This window comes from Lygodium microphyllum, chromosome 3 (assembly GCF_053477565.2).
Source record: "Lygodium microphyllum isolate KBCC chromosome 3, Lygodium_microphyllum_v1.1.10, whole genome shotgun sequence".
Classification (NCBI taxonomy): domain Eukaryota; kingdom Viridiplantae; phylum Streptophyta; class Polypodiopsida; order Schizaeales; family Lygodiaceae; genus Lygodium; species Lygodium microphyllum.
In genome coordinates this window covers 46,794,164-46,816,342 of record NC_141137.1, presented here as the reverse complement: position 1 = coordinate 46,816,342, position 22,179 = coordinate 46,794,164, and positions in this window count along the sequence as shown.

The following is a 22,179-nucleotide window of genomic DNA, read 5'->3' as shown; positions in this document are numbered from 1 at the left end:
GATCAGATGTTCTCGCCTCATCCTCCTCTTCTTCTAAATCATTAAGGAAAAATATTTCCGATCTATTATATGCAAAAAATGCATTCCTACGGTTCTTCCTTATCTTTACAAAATCCAAGACATGCTTTGAAAAATGAATCATTGAAATCATTGAATTCATGGATTACATCCTAATGATATTTATCCCTCTTTGCTGAAACCATTAAACAGTCTAGGGTTGTATCTTCTAAGGTGGATAACCAGTGAGTAATATCGCTATCAGAGTCATTATCTGATGAAAAAGTAATAGCATATTCACCAATACCCACTTGTTCCATTTTGTTAGGTTGATGCACAATATTTACCTCTACTTTCTCTACTCTTGCTTCATCCATCTCACTAACTGTTTCATCTCCTAACTCCCTTAAAAACCCTTTTGTGATAACTTGTATCTTGACCCTATCATTTCAAGGACCAATCACAATTGAATCTTTATACCAATCCTAAGTGCACCTTGCTTGGTATAACCAAGGTCGACCTAGCAACATAGAATATGAGAGATATTTGACAATGGGCAAACCACTAGGTAATTCACATGAAATTCTAGGCCAGCAATTACAGATTTCACATTACAAAGTAACCCCAAACGAGTCACTTTTCTTTGATCAGCCACACATAAAACTATATGGGTATGTTCTAGATTCTTAACCCGTTTGGTCTGTTCATTAAATTGGCTGTTGAACCACCATCCAATTGTAATTCATTCAACAAATGTCCATTGATGGTAGTGTCTATCACTGGTGCTCCTGGATCCACAAATAGATCTACAATTTTTTCCGTAGTTGTTCTCCTTTTGGATGCATTCGCAATTACTTTATAAGTGTTAGTCTCGATCCTTTTCATCCTACGTCAAACTAAAGCTACCTTTGACGATATATAGGTGCTATTTCAAGTAGTTTCCTTAGGTGTATTGTTAAGTTTATTTCCTCCAATGCTACCCAAAGATCATAGGTCTTATTCATTGTTTTCTCTTGCTCTTTACTCCCTTATTTTGGAGGTACGAGTATTTCAAGAAAAAGAGCTACCCCCACTTGAATCTTAGGACTTTCCAAGGGCATGGGCAATCATAGTTAGTTGGGAGACTGTTGAGGAGAATCCAATTCAAGTAGCTCTATGTTAGGATCTATGTCCTTAGATTTATCCTTCACAGCTTCTTTTGATTGGGGACTTTCTTCCTCTAGACCATGCTCCTTTTGTTGTTGCTTTTGCACTCTAGTAACAACACCCAGTCTTAAAGGTCACCCTATTGGGTATGAATTTAGATCTAACCCCAATCTCTTGCCTTGTTTCTACTTCAACTAAATTTGCAGATGAGGTTGAGGGTTCATTAGAAACTTATTTACCAGTGTCATTAGTTTTATTATTCTCTCACTTAGGGAAATTCTCTTCATGATGCCCTTCACCACTACACCTCCTACAAAGAGGGGAATAGTCCTGATTTTTACGTGCATTTGGATAATATGTAGCTATATGACCTTCCTGTTGGCATCGATAACAAATTATTGGTCCTCTAGGCCTTTGTTGTCCACTTTTCCCTATTGGATTACAAAAATTACCATTTTTTCTCCTAAAAGGAGAGTTTCTTCCTCGGTTTCCATCACTATTGTAATTGTTTCGTGTAATAAAGCATAAGTTACCTTATTCTAGACTAGGCTAGGGTTAAGTATAAAAGGTGGAGATGTAACTTGTGATGGATCTTTTTGCCATTTTCAAGCAATACATGCGTTGAGGTTCCTTCCTCCCACCAACTAAGAGGGTGCATGCTCTTAGCCACCAAGATATGGGGTGCATACCATGTCCCACCTTGACATGAGGTGAGTATTCATTTTGCAGCTTATATCTATGATTCTCAGCCTTCCATGGCAATACTATTTCATGCCTAGCTACCTTGGCTATGGCTTTGTTGCAAACATGGTGTATTTCTTGTATTTCTTTGCAAGCATGGTGTATTTCATAGATTTTAGGTTATTCGATTTGCTGTGAGAACTAGTATATTACATTGGTATTAGAGCATGGATTTAATCCATATGGCAAGTCATTTTCATGGTGGATCTAGTCATAGTATGGTTACAGGGTAACCAAGAGACCAAAATTTGGTCACAAGGCTTACACAGTTTAAACCGTGACTCGTGGAAGTGTTCTTCAGCAAGTTGAGACCAAGTTGGTGGAAATTGAAGGAGTTTGGAAGAAAAAATGACAGGCTCAAAGCCATTTTAGTAGGTCGTGGTCCATTTGAAGGTCATTTTGAGTATTCTTGGACAAAAGGATAACCTACAGTGACTAAATGAAGTAAAAGAAGAGTTACTTTTGAAAAGCAAACTTTATCTCTCCTCTTCTCAAGCTTTCCTCCAAGAATCCATGGCTTCCACTATTTTAATCTTCTTCCAATGATCATTGCTCACTGATGAGACACCAAAGCTTAATTCTTTATGCCACAAGCTTCATGTAGAGTAGTCTATTGCTTAGCTTAAGTAATCTTCATCCTCCAGGACAAGAGGAGTAGTTTGCGCAAATTGCGCTAATTTTAACCTCTTCTCCTCCACGAAAATTTTAGCTAAGGGGCTATTTGTAATGGATTACTACAAGCTTCTACCAAGATTACTCAATCTTAGCAAGTGATCACTGACATCTCTCACCTTCTTAATCATTCTTGAGCTTTCCAAACCCTCGCTATGTCAAGATTGTGGGAGAGAAGGAAGGAGTCTCACTTGTAGCTTTCTCACTTACACAATGGGGGAAATACACACAAAGGTGGAGGCTGAAAACAGTTTTCCTCTCCTTCTTTGTGTAAGCCAAAAAGAACTCAAGTACAGAGAAATAGAAGAACCCTATATATGGGTCTCAAACCAAATTCAACTAACTAAAGTGGCATACTAACTGAGCCACGAACTAGAGTAGATAAGGATAGCTACCATCTAGCTATTATTCATGGGCTGTGTACCAACCGCGTCTGCAACTAACAAGTCGGTGAAATAAATGCACAACAGTCACCCTAGCATATCACGAGTGGAGCTCGATATCTCAACACTCCCCCTCGAGCTCAATCCCAATTCCTGCACACCAAGCAGGTCTCTGAACTTATGCAGCTTCTCTACGCTCAATGCTTTTGTAAATATGTCAGCTACCTGATCCTCTGTGCTGACATAAACTAGATCAATAAGACCTAGTAAAACCCTCTCCCGCACATAGTGATAATGCACCTCAATGTGCTTTGTTCTAGCATGATAGACTGGGTTGTTTGCCAAGTGTATACTACTCATGTTGTCACAATAAATGACAACTGGTCCATCTGTAGAGGCTGATGCATATCATAAAGTAGCTTATGCAAACAAGCTACCTCACACGCAACCATTGTTGCACCCCTGTTCTCAGCCTCTGTGCTCGACAAGGCAACTGTAGGTTGTTTCTTGCTGCTCCAAGTGACTGCAGCACTCCCAAAAGAGAACACATATCCACTGGTAGAACGTCTATCAGAAATACTACCAGCCCAATCAGCATCAGTGTATCCATGCAGCTGTATCTGAACCCCAGTCTCATAAAATAGTCCATACTGCAATGTGGACTTCACATACCTCAGTATGCGTCTAGCCGTATCCAAATGCGGTTTCATTGGAGCCTACATAAACTGACTTACCAATCCAACAGCATAGCTCAAATCTGGCCTGGTAATAGTCATATAAATCAAACTTCCTACTATGCGTCTGTACATAGTAGGGTCTTCCAGAAGCTCACCTGCATCTGCGCTTAGCTTCACATTCTGCTCCAAAGGAACTGAAATAGGATTATAGTCTGTCATCCCATATTTGGACAGCATGTCCGATCCATACTGCCTCTACAAGAGCCGTATCCCACTTGGTGATCTAATCACCTCAATGCCCAAGAAATAACGCAGCTCTCCCAAATCCTTCATCTCAAACTTTTGCTTCAATAGCATTTTCACATGAAGGATATCTTCATCACTATCACCTGTCATAATCAAATCATCAACATAAATGACAAGTAGCATAATACCTTTCTCTGTTTTTCTCACATAAAGTGAGAAATCTGCCTTCGAAATCTAAAAGCCAATAGTGACAAGATACTGTCCTATCTTGGCAGACCATGCTCTAGGTGCTTGCTTCAAGCCATACAAGGCTTTCTTCAACCTGCAAACAAACTCAAGATGAATAGCATGCACATAGCCTGGTGGCTGCTCCATATAGACCTCTTCTTGCAAATCACCATGCAAGAAGGCATTCTTTACATCCATCTGATGTAAAGACCATCCCTTTGATGTAGCCATAGCAATGACTACTCTTACGGTTGCCATCCTTGCAACTAGACTGAATGTTTCTTCATAATCAATGCCATATGTTTGTGCATACCCCTTGACTTCTAATATTGCCTTCTATCTGTTCACAGAACCATCTGCATTGTGATTCACCTTATAAACCCACTTGCAACCAATTGCATTCTTATCTTTAGGCAAAGGTACCAATTCCCATGTAGCATTTGCTTCCAAGGCATCCATTTCTTCATCCATGGCTTTCTCCCATTTTTTTTTCCCATGGCTTGCTCAAAAGAAGTGGGTTCTGGTTCCTGTATCACTTTGACCATATAGGCATAGTAAATGGTTGTAAATCCATAATATTTTAGCCTATCCACAGGATATCTAGCTCTGATAGACATGCACAAAGTAGGTTCACTCCCAAGTGCTCTCAAAACATCCCTGGTCTTCCTTACTCTGGGTGTGACAATAGAAGGAATACCCAACTCATCATCAATGCTCTGTTCTGAGCCATTGGATTCACCATCCACATAAGAGTGACCTACATTCACATCAAACATGGGCTGATCTACCTTCTCTTTTCCTTTTCGTGAAACCTGCATACCACTATCTGCATTGTTTGGAGGAGATTCTCCTGATCTCAATCTGCCTGTCCATGGCGAAGAATGTGAACCACTGCTAGAGGACACTCCAGGTCCACTAATATTTTGTGACTGCTGCTGTGAATTCTATGCAGCATTACCATTTTGTGCATCTACATCATCAATCACATTTACTGGTTTATACCAGCTACTCATCTCATCAAAAACAACATCTCTACTCATTGTAAACTTACGAGTAGAAGGGTTATAGCATCTATACCCTTTCTATTGTAGAGAGTAACCAATAAAGATGCACTTCTCAGCTTTTGGATCCAACTTGGATCTCAACTCATCTGGCACATGTACATAAGCAATGCAACCAAAAATTTTCAAATGAGAAATATCTGGTTTCCTACGAGTATACCTCTCCTCTGGAGTCATCCCATGTATTATTGCAGTGGGAGTCCTGTTCATTATGTAGACTGCTGTAGCAACTGCTTCAGCCCAATAAAAATATGGCAAGTCTTTTTTGTTGAGCATGGCACGAGATACCTCTCCAATATGCATGTTTTTCCTTTCTGCAATTCCATTTTCTTGTGGGGTATGACTGCATGAATATTGTTGCTTTATGCCATGCTCCTGCAAGAACCTTGCAAACTCATTTGAGAGGTACTCTCCCCCTCCATCTGACCTTAGGCATTTTATTTGCAGACTTGTTTCTTTTTCAACCATAGCTTTAAGAGTTTTGAAATGCCCAAACACTTCACTTTTCTTTTTCATAAAATACACCCAAACTTTTTTGCTATAGTCATCAATAAAAGTGACAAAATAATGACAGCCTCCAATAGATGCAGCTTTAGTAGTCCACACATCAGAGTGGATTGATTCCAATGGCTTCTTACTCTCTTGAACATGTCTAGGAAATGGTTTCCTTGCCTGTTTTCCAAATTAACAGGCTTCACATACCTTATGCATCTCTGCAACCTTGAGTTTAGGCAATCCTGCAACAATATTTTGGGCTTGCATTGATTTAAGTCGATGTACATTAACATGACCAATGCGTTTATGCCAGATATCAATATCTGCAACTACACCGATCCCATGTGCAAACATTGCTGCACTCAGTTCAAGCATGTCTACATCCAACGTAAACATTATGTCCTTCTTCTTTCCTTTTGCTATCAAGCGACCTTTATTTTTCATATCCTCAACAAAGCATCCATGAGGATTAAATCTGACCTGCAAGCCCTACTCAACCATTTGACCAACAGAAACCAAGTTCTTGGTGATATTCGGGACATGAAATACATCTGTCAAGTATTTCTTGTTCCCATCCTGCATAGACAAAGGAATTTTTCCAATCTGCACAATAGGATGTGCAATATCATCACCAGTCTCCACAAATCTGGTTTTTCCACTTTCCTTGCATCCTGCATCCATTCTGCATGACCTGTCATGTGGTTTGATGCACCTGAGTCAACATACCACACATCGTTGCTTTCTTCTGCACTTGTCACAGAATTGGTCATGTGCTGCACCATAAACAAATGCTCATTTCTGTCATCACCTTGTCTACTAGAAGATACATAATTCCCTTGTTGCTATTTTCCATTCATGATGTCATTTTGCTTTTTATAGCAGTCTTTAGCCATATGACCCATTTTACCACAGTAGTAGCATTCAACATTGCTGTTTGCATTTTGGCCTCTTTGCCATCCACCACGATCTCTTTGGCTCCCCCTGCCTCTAGAGTTACCACGTCCTCCTCCATAGAACTGGTTTTCTTGAGTTTGCTACATATTCTAATTTCTACCACGGCCTCCAGATCGACCTCCTCTACCTCTGCCTCTACCTCTTCCAGCATTTGAGTAGAAGACAGCTTCTTTTGAAGTTCCTCCTGAAGAAGATGCACCACCATTTCTCTGCTCCTCAGAAATTAGAAGAGCAATCAACTCCTCAAAATCAAGAAATCTTTCACGGACGGAAATGGATGTTTGAAACTGTGCATAATCCTTTCCTAGACCATTCAAGGTCACAGAGACTAAATCATCATCTTCCACTAGCGACCCAATGGAAGCAAGTGCATCTGCAATCTTCTTCACCTTCACGTGGTAGTCATTGATGCTCATACTTTCTCTTTGCACATTGTGCAACTCTTGCTTGAGCTGCATTTACCTAGCTTGCGTATTTGTGCTATATATTTTTGAGAAAGTATCCCATGCCTCCTTTGGCGTACTTGCATCCTGAATATGCACAATCATAGAGTCTGAAATACTGATAGACAACCAGTACATAACTTTTCTGGCTCTCTCATGCCATCCTTTAAATGCCTGCATTTGCTGTTGATTGGGAACATCAGGAAGAACTGGTTCTTCTTCATTTCCTGCAACAAATTCCCAATATCCTTTTCCCATAAGTAAATTCGTCATTCTAAACTTCCATGCTTGGAAGTTGTTCTTGTCAAGCTTTTCAGTGACAATCTGTGAAAGAGAATCAGATGCCATTACAGAACATTGCAAAAAATTCTGTCACTGCAAAAAACACAGCTTCAGCCTCACAAGGGCAAATCTGCAAAACTGACAAAAGTGGTATTTGACCACACAGTCACTTCCTAGTGACGATTTTGTATCAACAGGCAACAAGTTGCATAGGTGTATACAGGTTGTTTTGTCATAGTTTAATGTATAAAAAGAAATAAATCACACACTATGACAAAAAGATAGGGCAAACCTCATGCTTTGCCACTATCATACATCCATAACCACTTGTAATAAAAACCGTGTTTTACAGGTTTCTAAAAATTATTTTCAGCATTTCGACTTTGTATTTTCTAATTTTTTCAGCAAGCATAGAACAAATAGTACACAGCATGTCTACCAATTTTCACTCCATAAGAACAACATTGGCTCAATCAAATATAAAAAACAAGCAATTTTCCTTTGTAAAATAGAGTTACCGGTTTCTTTCCTTCTTTGTGGGTTTTAAAATCTAATGTGGGACTGCAGATCAACCCTCATTCAAGGCTCAGCCCACCTCCAAATAGCCAATTCTAGCCCTTCATCGATCCAGGAGTGATCCGGTACCATGCCGGACAAGCATCCTTCAACCGGTTCTCTTCTTGATTCTTCCCACATGAATTTCCTCTTAGAAGAGAGAGAAATACTAATTTTTGTTCTCCATCTTCAGGCAGCCATTGGAGGAGTGGAGACCGGTGATATGTAGCGTAGGCATGAGGGAAAACATGTATTAAATCTGTTGGGGGGTACATTGAAGCTCTCCAACCCCCCATCATTAAATCATCACCATCTTCATGGCGTCTTCTTCCTGGCGGTGAAAAACATGCCCCCCCCCCCCAAAATCTTTTTTTTTTGTTGGGCTCCAAGGGGAGCCCCCAAAGGTCACACCCCTTTGGACTTTCTAAAGTCCATTTCCACTTGGTTCTTGGTTCTTGGTCTCCTGTTCGGCCTCGAATTTGGCCACTAAAAAATTCTAGGCATTCATCTCAAAGTCCCGCATTGTCAAGCATCTCCAGAAGTCCTGTCTGTCTTGCTGAAAAATAATGAAAATTCCCTAGCCATCGCTCGGTGGGTCTTTAAAGCACTTTTGGGCATTGCTGCTTAAAATCATACTGATTGCAGTTGTCGCCTTCGACGAAGTCTATTTTTCCCCTGAAATTCAAAATTTTTGGCTATTTTTAAGCACTTCTCGGCATCAAAAATCATCTGTCATTGGCGACCACGGGATAGGGCGACTTAGCCCATCGAATCCCACAAACAGATTTGCAAAAAAAACAACCAAAGGAAGCATCAAGCTGATACAAAATAGATACACATCAAAACACAGCACAACTCTCACCCTACCCCCTGATAAAACCAAGGCATGCAATCCACGAGGAGTAGGCCTAGCATAATCAATGAAAAGCCTAAAGATAGTCATTAACCAACTATTCCAACACAACTGAGCTAAAAAGAACTATTAGAGAGGTCATCCTAAGTGGTGGTCTGAACTACCTACCTAACTAAGGACAACTAGACTAGGAGCTCCTACTAGGCGAGGACTCCTATAGCCTAATCAACAAATATTATCTTTTAGCACATTGGTCCTTTAGCCTTTTATTTTCCATACTCGGGCCTGTAAAAAGGAGGGAGCTTAGCATAGTGACCCAAGGAGAACAAGGCATTGGCCTCAGGTCCTGTCTCAGTACCCAAGAACCTACCAAGCCCTCACAAGGCAATACTTAATCCTTTTTGAATGCTCACTTTTATTTTCGCTCGAACTTTCTTTTATTTTCTTTGCTTTTTAGTTAGTTGCCACCCCTAGGAAGATAAGGCATCGGCCCCGGGTCTCCAGGAACCTACTAGGCCTTCGCAAGGCAATAAACAACTACTCAAGGATTTTCATTTCTTACCTTTTCTATATTTATTTGTTTGTTTGTTTGTTTGTTTGTTTGTTTGTTTGTCTGTTTGTTTGTCTGTTTGTTTGTTTGTTTGTTTGTTTATTTATAGGGGTTAGACCCCTTTTTACACACATCTGTAATTCATAGATTTTCTCTTAGATATTTAGGGTTTTGCTTCTTTATATCATCATTTTAGTAGGCTTCTCTAACTGCCTCACACTAACAGAAACTCCTAGAACGGATGCCTAGCAGATCAACGGAACAGGGTCACTAGAACTCCCTTCAAAAATAGGCCTTTCAATACCTGACAATGCCTTTACAGGAGGCAACGACTACTCAAATATCCCACAGACATACATAACCTGAACCTGGGACTTTATGCCTCGATTTCCGGTCACCAACAAACAAAAAGAAAGTACCCCCTTACACATGTATTGTTATTTTCTTGAAGGAAAAAACTCGGAAAGGGGACGAAACCACCTAGAATGGCCACAAGAAGCTCCTTCGCAGCAAAGGCTCCCTCCAGCAACTTCATCAACTTGTATGATGCAATCACTAAAACAACAAACCATTAACCGTACCTACACCAAATAGACATAGGGCCCTCTTGGCCTAAAGAAATAGCACATTTGTAGTGCAAACTAACTGGCCCTCTTGTCCTAAAGAAATCAAATAAACCAGCTCATATAGATCCCTCCTTGGAAGAAGGCAGATATACAAAAATCCACTCTATTTCAAGGGAAAAAAGAGGGCTCTTAGCCCTAAACTAAAAGCATCAAGTTATAACCCATACCTCCTGCATATATAGCAAGAGGCGTACGCATAACATGTCATTTGACCAACCTATGGGTCCAGGATAATAGTGCTAGATTGGTCTTGGCTACTCTTCACATTACCCAAATAAACCATCACCTACCACTTAACGCGTGGTCTGATAACATTCCCCATAAATGACCAGGTCATGTCTCATTATCAAGAGCAACATCCGGACTAGGACCACAGTTGAAGAAGAGCTCCTCTTCATAAGCAAAATTGGCTAGTGAATCCGCAAATTGATTCCAAGAACGTGGAATCAGCTAAAGAGATATGCTCTCAAATTCATCAAGTAGGGTTATAACAGTTCGATGATACATACAAAGGATAGGATTCCAAACTGTATATGTCTCATTGAGTTGATTTAAGATTAGTTGGGAATCCCTTTTTACTAACAACTCTGTCGAATACCACCTTTCTTGGCAATATTCAGTCCCATAATACTTCCATGTTGTTAGTGAATCCTACCCTAAGATAAGCAGCTAATTTCATTGTAACTCTACTTCAGGGATCTGGGATAACTACTCCAACACTCCCTTTTTTATTAGGGCCCCTGGATGCCCCATCAAAATATAATGTGTACGTCCACAATGGGTTTACACAGCCAGCCATCGAGACCTTCCCTATTCGTAATTATGATAGTTAAAATTCAACATATTGAGAGGACGAACTGACAGTTCCATCCCACCTTCATCATTAAAGACTACAGAGATGCTCATCAAAATCTACAAAGAGTAATGACAGAAGACCTTAATCTCCCAAACGAATGTCCCGTCATCTTGCTTAGTCACTTTATAGCCTTTAATCCACCAGATGACCTTTCCCTGTGATGATATTGCTCCTCTAAGTATGGGTGCTCCAAATAAGGGATCGGTGGACCCATCAATCTCTATCGTTGTTTCCTTGCAGATGTCTAATCAAACATGCATAGACCTACAAGGCACTTATGTCATTAGCGCAGTCAAAAATAATAAGGTTTAATCTTATTAAGATTAACCTTATTCTTAAACTCCACACCCTCAAGATCTACCAATAATGTTGTGGTTTTATTCTTCCCAATCCTGGCAATCCTATAAGGACCGTCCCATTTGGGCTTTAGCTTTCCTAGAAATAATTCTCTATGCGCATCATAGTACAACACTAGCTGTTCTTTCTTAAAAGTGTATTTCTTTACTTTTAGGTCATGGAGCTACTTCATCCGACACTTGGTCACCTCTTGATGTAGCACGCTCTGCAATTAAATCTCATTGAGGTGTGCCAGAGTCATAAAGCGCTCCAAGAGGGCATCCCCGTTACCCAAATAATGATTGATTGCGAATCTTATCATCAGCAACTCGATCTCTAGAGGTAGGATGCACTCCTCTCCATATACTAACTTGAATGGGGTGTGACCAGTAGCTCATTTGAATGTCGTATTTTATGTCCACACTGCCACATACAACTTTTTGTCCCAATCTCGTTTCTTTTTCGAAATTACCTTAGACAGAATGCCCACAAGCTGCTTGTTGGTACTCTCGACCTGCCCATTGGCTTGCGAGTTATAGGGGGTTGTTTTATTGTGCTTGATATGCCAAGCCTCGGTCAAGCTTTTTATCACTTTGTTCAGAAAATGTGTCCCTCGGTCCGATACTATTTCTTTTGGCGAACTAAATCGACATATTATTTGCTCTAATAGGAAACTGGTGGTTTTCTTTGCATCGTCTTTCCATGTTGCACGTGCTTCCGACCACTTAGTAAAATAATCAGTCGCTACAACAATATATCTTTTCTATGCAATGGACGACGGAGCAATAGGGCCATCAAAGTCGATCCCCCACTTCTCAAACGGAAGGATCGCCATAATAAGAGTGAGTGGTCGCTTTCTATTCTCTCGGCTATCATGTCATTCACAGATGTCACATCTTTTAACGTACTCGAATGCATCCTTGAAGATGGCTGGCCACCAATATCCTGCCCTCAAGGCTTTTTGCATAGTTAGCCGCCCATCAAAATGACCTCCGCAAGCAAAGTCATGGCACTCTTCTAAGATGAAAGGGACCTCTTCAGGCATTATGCATCGGCGGTAGATATCGTCTACCCCTTGTCGATACAACGTGTCTGTGATTATTGTGAATTTTAAAGCCTGCTGCTTGATCTTTCACTTTTTTGACTTTGATAGACCAGCTCCAGTCTCTCCCATCGACAAATAATGTGTTATCGCCGCATACCAGGAGGGAATAGATGCCGTGTCAATCTTGAACAATGAGTCCCAGTCACTACCTTTAGCTAGAGCTTCCTTTGGCTCCCCAAAGTCCACAAGGCACTGTACGATACCCTGCAACCTGGGTGGCTTGCTCTTAACCTCATAATCAAACTCTTACAAAGTGATTAACCACTTTGCCAAATGGTCGGTTGGTCGTACCTTATTCAGCAACAGTTGTAGCCCTTCCGCCTTCATATAAAGAACAACCTTCTCATAAAGGATGTAGTGCCGAAACTTTTTAGTCGCAAAGACCATGGCAAGGCACAACTTGTCCATATAAGTATATTTAATTTTGGATACACCGAGCTTCCAACTGGAAAAAGCAATCGGGTGATACCACTTCTCTTCCCACATCTGCACTAAACAACAACTAATGTTATACATGGTGCTGAAAAGATATAAAAATTTTCACCCCTCTTTGGTGCTTTTAGCACAAGTGCTCTTGCGAGTTCCTGCTTTACATCCTCGAAAGCCACCTTAAAAGGGTCACTCCACATAAACAAACAGGTGAAGGATAACATATTTGTTAATGGCAACGTTCTTTCTGCCAAAGTGTTTATGAACCATCGACAATATCCAACTGATGACAGAAAATTGTGAACTTATTTGGGGGTGCGTGGCGGACTCATGGTGACTATAGCTTTGATATTTTCAGGATCTATCGCAATCCCTACCAAGCTAACTACATGGCCTAGCAGGAGCCCATAAGGTACGCCAAAAATGCACTTCCTTGAATTGAGAGCTATGCAAAATTGTCTGCATCGCTCAAAACATTTTCGTAAAATAATCAACTACCTTTCTCTCACGGTTGATGCCCCTAAATCATCAATAAATACCTTCAGTTCCTTAGGGGAAATGTCACCAAAGGTCTTATCAGCAGCTCGTTGCCAAGAACTAGGCACATTGCATAGACCAAATGCCATCACATGATACACAAAGGTCCCAAAGACTGTTATGAACGTTGTTTTGAGCTTATCCTCTTCTGCAATCGCCATCTGATTATAGCCTGCAAAATAGTCCATGAATGAATATATCTCCCTACCTACCAATTGATCCAGAATCCGGTCGATAAAGGGCAGTGGGTAGTAACCCTTAACTTTTTTCTTGTTCAACTCTCGAAAGTCCACACACAACCGGATTTGATTATTTTTCTTCTTCCTAATCACAATTGGTGAACACCATTCAGTGTGCTGCACAGGGAAGATCAAACCCGCTTTTCGTAATTTCTGTAACTCCTTGAACACCCCATCCCACAACTCAAATGCCATACGCCTGACTTTCTATCACACAGGACGGCTTCTTTCCTTCAATGGAATTGTATGGACCATGAGGCTGGGAGAAATGCCCCTAAGTTCATCATAACTCCAAGCAAAAATATCACGAAACTCTTGGATTAGAGTGACGTAATCCTCCCATTCCTCCGCACTAAGCATAAACCCTAGCTTTATTGGCCGCTCATCGTCTGGCGTACCAAGATCTAGCTCGATAACATCTATGTCCCTTATTCTATCTTGAGCTCCTAATGGCTCGTTTAGCATTACTTGATAGATGTCTTCTGTGGTTGATCCCTCTTTGGATTCATCAGTCCGACGACGTCTCACTTGCAAACACATCTTCCATTGTCTCTAACTCTGTAGAAGATAGGGGAGCTTGCTCAGTTTGAGGTGATTCAGGATATGCATCGACTACCACACGTCTAGCACCTCTACCAAATATCAATCTACCAGTGAGTATATCTACTTGACAGTCTGCTTGCAAAATCCAAGGTCGACCAAGCAATACATGGTAACTCGGACGCCCTACAAATCGGATTACCCTAAAGTCCAACATGCATTCTATGTTGGCAATTGTCACGTGGACTTTAGTAATGCAACCCTTCGGCTATCTCAGACTATCATCAACCATTCTAAGGATTGTGGAGGCATCTTTCTCAATCACAAGACCCAACCTCTCCATCAATTCGAAACTCATAATACTAACATAGGATCCCGTGTTGACAATAGCATTATCCACTAGAATCCCATCAACATAGGCTGCAACCCTTGGGTAGTGCTTTTCAGCATGTTCAAGCTAGTCATCCCCTACCCACACTATTCCCAAGGGTTCTACGATATAACCCGTACACAAGATCTTTTTAAATTCTTTGCATACTCCTGGTGACAACTTGATTAGCTGCAAGAGATTCACGTCTGGTTTAACATTGTAAAGGGAACTAGCTAAATCAAAATCATGATAATTCTCTAAAGCTCGCTTCTCGTGCCAAACCATCTGCTCTTTAGGACACAGCACCGGCTTTATTGCCTCTTTTTTAACTCTCATCTTCTTTCTCAACACCTCTTTATCTCTCTTGGTCTCAACCTTACTCTCTATAGGCTTCAGAGGTCCCCCTTCCTTGTCAAGATTTAGAACTTGCATTCCATTATCATCCTACCTAGGGTTTCCGTCGATAGGTTTTACATTATCTTTGTCACCTTCTCTATGTTTTTGGCCTCTTGTTATGGCACGTAGGCTAGAAGCTTCAATGTCATTAACCTGCTTAGCCTTGATGAGGCTCACCCCACTGCCACATGGCAGTTCTTCGACAATAGCCTCACCGCTTTAGAGTATTTGTTTCGGCCCATCATCCTACTGAAAATTGTTTCCTTGCGCATGATGATTAACAAGCCCTGGTTTTTGAGTACCTTACTGGAGGGAACTAATCTTGCTCCAACAGGTGGGTGCTAAATGGCGGAACTTCCCACAAATGTTGCACTTGACATTTGGGCAATTACACGGATAATGTTGCCCACCACACCATTTGCAGCTGAATCTAGAGGGTGCATCCTCTTCGGGGCGTCGACTCCCTATCAGATTCTGCTGTTTCTTTAAGAAATTAATGCCAACGGCTATTTGTTGATATTTTTCAGAGATCATATATGTGTAGTGCTTCATCATGTCCTTGACTTTGCTAAGGACATTTGACAAAATCGACTCATAGCCCTAATCATCTACCCGTTGGCTGCACAATTTGATTAGGCATTGGTTGCATTGGTTGCTGACCCACAGGAACGACGTTAGGGTTCGCTACTTGCCTCCCACATTTGGAGGCATCTGACTAGCCATAGGCATAGTCACACTAGGCAGAGTTGGCAATAAAGGCACATTCGGCACCACGTTCCCTCTCCCATTAGGGTTGGCCATCCCTATCCCTTGGCTTCCACTGCCATTGATCAGTTGCGAATTATTTTCCAACGCTAGACCCATATTGGGATTGGTTCGAGAAGCATATCTTGCTTGTAGTCGGGATTCTATTTCTTGCACTCGTCTAATGGGAGTGTCTATATCCACCAAGGTGACACTACTCAGCTACCCTGGATGTTAAAATCAAGACCATGCAAGAAGTATTGTAACTGGGGAGCAGGTGGGATAGAGATAGAGGCATCCAATTTACGGAAAACCTCTTTAATCTTCTTGGCATATGCTCGTATATCTTCATGCGGTTCTTGGCGTGTCAAATTCAACACGTGCAGCCAATATTGGCCACCCCTCTCAAGGGCAAACTCCCTTTGGAAGCTCCATAAAATAAGTCCACGGTGGTTATGGTTCCGACCTCAAGGCCGTGATACCATATAGTTGCCCTTCTCTTCAGGGTGGGTCATGTTGAAGAACATCATTAGATGCCCTTCCTCTTGGATGCAGCAGTTAAACATCAGCTTTTGGAACTCCCTTATACGAAGCTCCACATCCTCTTCCACTAACCCATTAAAAATGGGTAGGGAGAAACCTAAGTCCAGAAAATCCACCATTCCCACAGGGATTGCAATAGGTTACGCCATGGCAATGATTGGATTTGCTAATGGAATCAGAATAAGCAAAGTTGTCACACCACTCGAAGTGGGTAGATTAATTGGGAGGGGGGAGCACTAGAACTTCCACCTCCTGACGAACTTTGATTCAGGCTAAGGTTACTAAGACCCTATCCTTGAATAGGTTCATAACTAATCCTTTTAGGAGAATAACGCCTATTGATTTCGGCCCTCCGTCTAGCTCTCTCGTGTTTTTGGAGTTTGGCTTGATGAATCACTTCAAAGGACATCAATTAACAAGTAGGTCCTAGAAGACCCTAGATTCAGAAACCACCACTTTGAGATGACTCCCGGAAAACGCACCACTGATGGGACAAAAAATGGGCCGGCACTGGCCATAGCACTAGCCGGACCTCATGCACATGACATACAACTCCACCACCACACGGCCTCGTGGGCCAAGAGCATCTGTAATAACTAAATGCACACTAGATACATCTAATTTTGCATTTGTAGTTGGATAAGAGTCCAATGCCACCTTCCCAAAACCCCTCAAAGGGGATATTCCACACATATTGGCAATAAGTGCTACATATCACAGACACAGGAGGCACCCCATCAGCTGATTGCTGTGGCCCCCTGCAGCTCTCCTACATCTTAGAGATTGGCCCCTCAATGCACTGCTTTAACATATAAACACATTCCCACAAGACTCCTCTCTTTGTCAGGGAGATCCAAGAGATACTACATTTTCTCATCAATAATTTCCCCGAAGAAATGAATGGCTAACCTACGGCAAGGGGAATCTCACCCTCTCAATCGTGGGTCAACTATAATTCAAACAATTACTATGCATTTCCAAGAGTTGATACCGGCAAGGGGAATCTCACCCTCTCAATCGTGGGTCAACTATAATTCAAACAATTACTATGCATTTCCAAGAGTTGATACCACATGTATGATCAATGCAATAGTGGATGTCTCATGGTGCACAAACAATTATGTTTTGAAATTAGCCTATGTGCTAGTACGCAAACAGTCTTTTCATGAATTCCAACTAATACGTATATGCTTTGTTGCAAGAATCTAGCACCAAGGTGAACCTTGTGCTACTAGATCCATAATATTCCCATGCAATAAAAGTTAGTTGGTTAGTTCAAAAGTTAGTTAGTCAATTAATAAGATAGTCAGGATACTAACTAAAGAAAAGATTGACTAACATTAATAACTAACTAAAAATAAAAAAATAAATAAAAACCAAGAGTCATAACTCGATATTTCTCATGAATTAACAAGGACGTAGCCACCCTTCATGGAAGTTATAACGTGAACAAGAGATATGATCTATATTAATCTCTAATGTTAATGTGCGTAATAAGGATGGTCTAAGAATATTAGACTTTTGGACAAGACTAGAATATTTTAGATATTTTAGAGATTTTCTCAAATTAAATAAAAAAAAGAGATATGGAGATTTCTAGAACTAGATGTCACTGAAAAGAAAAAAAAACAAGTGATGTGTTAATTAGTTTGAATATTTTATAAAAAGAAAAATAAAGAAAAGTGAGTGGCGAAATTGTGCGCACCGCAATCGCAGTCTACAGGCAGTAGACAGCACTTCGAACAGAGAAAAGAAGAAGGAGTGAACTAAGAGCTTTCTAATCAAGTGTGTTGGGGTTTTACCCCCCTTTCGGAGCCAATGGAACGATCAGATTTATGATGTGAGCATTAGATTACTGATCTTTCCAAGATACCCCTCCACAAAGAGCTCTACTTCTCAACCACAAGCCCTCTTCTCCAATTCACTATAAATAAGAGGCATGGGGAGCACTTAGGGAGACATAAGGAGACCTCGAGAGGCTGCGAGAGAGAAGAAGAGAGAAAGAAGAATACTCCTTCAAGAGGCTATGAGAAGAAGCTAGAGAGAGAGAGAGAGAGAGAGAGAGAGAGAGAGGTAGAGAGTTAGCTCAAATCCTTTGTCTCGATCTTTAACTAAGCCATATTCTCTTACGCTCTCTCATCTCAAATCTATTTCACCTTCTCTATCTCTCGAACCACTCGTGGACGATGGCTCCAAAGCGACAAAGTGGAAGAACCATGGGGACCAACGCAACCGGTCAAGCAACGGTATTGCCAATGATATGGGAGTGCCCGAGGTTGCAGGAGTTGCCACTACCAATGGAATATCGGGTGTGGCTAATGTGAGCGTGAGTAAAGACGAAATTCCTAATGTCGTCATGTTGTCAAACTAGGTTATTCATTACTAGATTATTATTTTGCTATATAAGATAATTACATAAGATATTAGCTTCTATATTCTTCACTTACACAAATTGATAACTCATCTAGAAAACATATTAGTACAAGCATAAAACGATTAATCACTAAGATTTGTAGCTAGAATAATTGAGATTCTAAGGCATAGAATCAGGATAGAATTAATTGCCAAAGGTTATTGTATATATGTCTTTATGCGCATTCGATATAGTTATGGTCAAATGCGACGAGATTAAGAGTTGATTAGTGATGGTTATAGAAACCGATTGTCTATTTAGGAATCCTATAGGTCAACTCGTTGAGTTATTGACACAATATATTTCCTTAAGGGATTTTGCTTATGTTGGATAAGTGAACCCAAATGGAAAATTCATGCCTTGCTTAACATGTTATAAGAGGTGTACTCAACACTTCTTTATGGGGAGGAGAATCCTCATTAGAATGTAAGGTTACCTTAGGATAAGGTCTACCTTGGCTATGTGAAGTTGTGAATTACATGTTGGGATGATTGTCATTGCATCATTTGATACACATTTGAAAGGACTGTTTGTGTTTGCTAGAATCTAGATTTTGTATTGAAATTATTGTCAAACAAAATAAAAGGAAGGATCTCGCTAGGCTACCCCCAAGCTAGCGGCGAAACCCTACTCCAAGGGGGTCATGATTATCGCTACGAGAGGCTTGGACCGACTCCGTAACGAAAGGTCTGTCACTAGGGATAGTCTCCGACAGTGCTATAAATCCTGCATTGTTCCAAGAATCTGACGAGCCCCTTTGTGACCCAGGATGGGATCCTGGAATCCTAAATACTAGTTATGAGGGTGGAATCTTGGTGGACAGAATATCCTTATGGAATTCTGTGTATCTTCCGCTAGGACGGAATGATGGAAATTGTAATAAACTTCCAATATAATAAAGAAGTTTGCTTTACTATTCGAATTGTATGCGTGTTGGTGAGATAAATCATGTGAAGGAACTTGTGACTTAATGGACTAATTAAGGAAGCTGGTTGTATATGTTCCAATAAACGTGTTGTAGGTAATTTAAAAAACTAAAGATGACCCATCATCAGAGGAAAGCAGGTGGATGTAACCCCCGACGGGTCCGTCCAATGGTAGTATGGTCCCGGTTAGCTGGGAGCTTTTCTAAATCGGAAATAGAAATAGAAAGACGGCAACTAGTTATTAGGTAGAACCGACTTGCATTGTTTTAGGGGGGCAGAATGGGATTTTGCCTTATGGGCAAGAGGGTTGACGTACTGCACTCCCCTCTATCTCCCATTCTCTTTGAACCAAGTGCAATGGCAAGTCTACTTCAGATCGAGTAATCCTCAAAAAATGTGGGACTCAAAATTACTGACGCTAGCTGGCTGCTAGGAGACCCATCCGCAAAGTAGACTCGATAAGGCCTAAGTGACAAACCCCGTGATGTTCCAAGGGAGCATCGGGCGGCATCATTTACGAAAAAACCTACTAATGGACTACTAAAAGGTGTACCGTGGATTGAGACTAGCGGTCACCTCACAGTTGGTATCAGAGCGCACGTTAGTATAGATTATGACGTAAGCTTAAGAAAAACATTTTTTTTTCTAAGCATAGCCTAGGACATGTTTTCTTCTCTTTATGAATGTATGTTTTTGAATTATGGCAGAGTAACAAATCTTGGAAGCGATTCTTGATCTTTTAAGTAATGTTTATGTCAACAATGCATTCATCCAGTTTTGCCTGGAGAATTCAGATGATGCAGGTACTAGATTAGTTGTACAACCCCTCGCCTCTATACCGTGAAAGACAGTGGATGATTAGTGGAGGATATTGCTATATCGATGCAAGCCATCTAGCTTATCTTCAAAATAATCTGAAAAGGGTAAAATGGATGGAAGATCTTAAAGTTGTTAAGATCTATCTATTTCATGAGGCCAGTGTTAACTCAACCCTGTATACTAAAGGCAAGAAGATCAAACTAAACCAATATATTTATGGGGAAGTTACAAAGATCCTTCTGGCTGATAGAATAAAAGTCATGGGTCACTCTAGCCATCGCAACTACAAAAAAGACGGATTTTCTAAACTCCCTCAAAAATATAGATTCCTAGATATTTAAGCAAGACAGCCAAAGACTTTCATGTGACTTACATCCAGCTTATAGCCATACAACTTCTCAAACGGTGTCATCTCATGAATACGTACAGTGGGAGTCCGATTCAAGATATACATGGCTATCATAACAGCCTCAGCCCAATAATAGAGCGGCATCTTCTTCTCATTCATCATGGCACGAGCAGCTTCCATCAAGACCCTATTCTTTCTTTCAGCTACCCCATTTTGCTGAGGAGTGTAGCTGCAGGTAAGCTCCCTGCGTTTACCATTTTGAGCTAAAAATTTGTCAAACTCATTTGATACATACTCCCCACCGCTATCTGATCTCAAGCAAGAGATATAGCAGTCAAATACCTTTTCAACCTGCTTTTTAAACTGCTGAAAAACAACAAACACCTCATCCTTTGTCTTCAGAATGTAAACCCAAGTATAGCGACTATAATCATCAATGAATGTCACATAATACTTCGAGCCTCCCATGGATGCATTATGGGCTGGCCCCCAAACATTAGAGTGCACTAATTGTAGTGGACGTGTACTCTGCCTTACATGCCTAACAAATGGCAACCTTGACTACTTACCAAACTGGCAAGCATCACATACATGACCAATATCTGAATATTGGAACTTGGGTAAACCTGTAACAAGCTTTTTTTTTTGCATAATTTGTAGCCTTTGCAAATTTACATGCCCCATTCTCTTGTGCCAAATTTCCAAGTCTCTGATAGTGCCAGAACCATGGGCAAACATGGCTGAATTCAACTCTAGCAAGGTAGCATCAAGAGTAAACATTCTGCTTCCTGCTCATAGATTGCATTCAGCAAATGCTTAGTGATGTCAAGCCTTTTTAGCTCCAAACTAGCTCAAAAAACATGCCAAACATCCACTTTAAAGTGTCAAGGTCACTGCATGACCATATGGGCACCCATAAACAAGAAGTCTTCAATAGCCAGTTGCATACATTGCAATTACAGTTTGTACCCAGCCAAGACACTGTAAATGCATTCAAATTCAGCTTCAAATTTCATTTTTTAATCATGCTCAATGCCCAATTCAATGCTCCAAGTATTCCCAGATATATTCCCAATAGCACACAGTTGTTAGAGATCAACAGTGTCATAGCATGCTTCCGTAGAAGATGGTGTTTGCTGCCCGCATTCAATGACTGTTTTCAGCATGTCAATGACTTCCCAAAATTGAGCATTTCAGTCAATAACTTCAGTCCATAACCATATCAGTCAATGCATATGTCTTCACAAATATGTATATGCTCAACAGACCCTTTTGAGCATGCCCGAAAGCCTCAATCTTTTACTTACTGTCAAGTACTTGCTGAATATTCATTGTACACAGTAGTTTTGGATAGATTTCAGATCTGCAATCAACTCTCATAGTTCATATCTCATTCCCAGTCAGGCATTAGCATGCCACAAGTCTTTAGCAACCTTGCTAAGGCTTGTTTATAAGCCAGAGATCAGTGTATGACCAAGTACTAGCATGAAGTACAGCAGATGTATTCAGCCTGAAAACATGCGCAGTTCCCACAGCCTGTAGATCTGATTCCAGTAGCTAATGTTGATGATAATGATGATGATGAACACTTAAATGTGCTCAAGGATGCTCCCAAAGACTCCTAGACAAGTCTTCACTGCTGCCATGAAGAATAGAGTCTCTCATGAA